Here is a 1,123-nt window from a genome sequence, read left to right as displayed (position 1 = left end):
AGACAGAGTCTCACTCTGTTGCCCGGGCTAGAGTGCTGTGGCGTCAGCCTAACTCACAGCAACCTCAAACTCTTGGGCTCAAGCGATCCTCCTGCCTTCAGCCTCCCAGGTAGCTGGGACTACACGTGTACACCACCACACCTGGCTAATTTTTTATATTTTTAGTTGACCGGCTAATTTCTTTCTATTTTTAGTAGAGACAGAGTCTCACTCTTGCTGAGGATGATCTTGAACTCCTGATCTCAAGTGATTCTCCCTCCTTGGCCTCCCAGGGTGTTAGGATTATGGGTGTGAGCCACCACACCTGGCCATATGTTACTTAATTTAATTCATATAATCAACCCCAAGTTAGCAATTCATTGAATAAATATTTAGTGATTGTCTATTATTTGCCAGACACTTCTTCTAAGTACTGAGGACACAGTAGTGAGAAAAAAAAGGGACAAAAATTCTTGTTTTCCATTTTAACGGAAGGAAACAGGTAATAAAAATGGTATATAAGTAAATTATATGCTATGATAGAATGTGATAAATTCTGTGAAGGGAAATTAAGCAACATAGAAAGGACAAAGAGCTTGTTGGAGGTGGGTGGAATATTGATTTGGAAAGATGGTATTTGAGCTAATATGGAATGAGCTCTGTAGCTGTTTGGGGGAAGACAGTTCCAATCAGAGGGAACATCAAGTGGAAAGGCCATGAGGAGGGAATATGCCCAGCATTTCTGAGGAACAGTGAAGAGTCAAATATAGTTGTAATTAATTTTCTATCTCAGTAGACTGAGTTTATTATTTGTCTCAGGGAGTGAGGGGAGGAGCAGGAACAGATGATACAGGGGGGAAAAAAAAGGGGAGGGAGATTCAGGAATTTTATAGTTTTGTAATTCCTTTGGTTTTCACTCTGACTTAAATAGGGGTCACTGCAGGACTTGGGGCAGAAAAGTGAGATTATACTACCTATATTTTCAAAGTTCACTTTTAATGCCGTGATGAAATGGATCGGGACAAAAGTCGAATGCAGGAGACAGGTTAGAAGATGATTAAAATAAGGCAGGTAAATGATGATGATAATTTGGATGTAATAATCAAAGCAGTAATAAATTATTGGGTTTCAGAATTGTTTTTGC

Source organism: Propithecus coquereli, unplaced genomic scaffold (genome assembly GCF_000956105.1).
Source record: "Propithecus coquereli isolate 6110/MARCELLA unplaced genomic scaffold, Pcoq_1.0 Scaffold368, whole genome shotgun sequence".
Taxonomy (NCBI): domain Eukaryota; kingdom Metazoa; phylum Chordata; class Mammalia; order Primates; family Indriidae; genus Propithecus; species Propithecus coquereli.
This window is presented reverse-complemented; position numbering follows the sequence as displayed.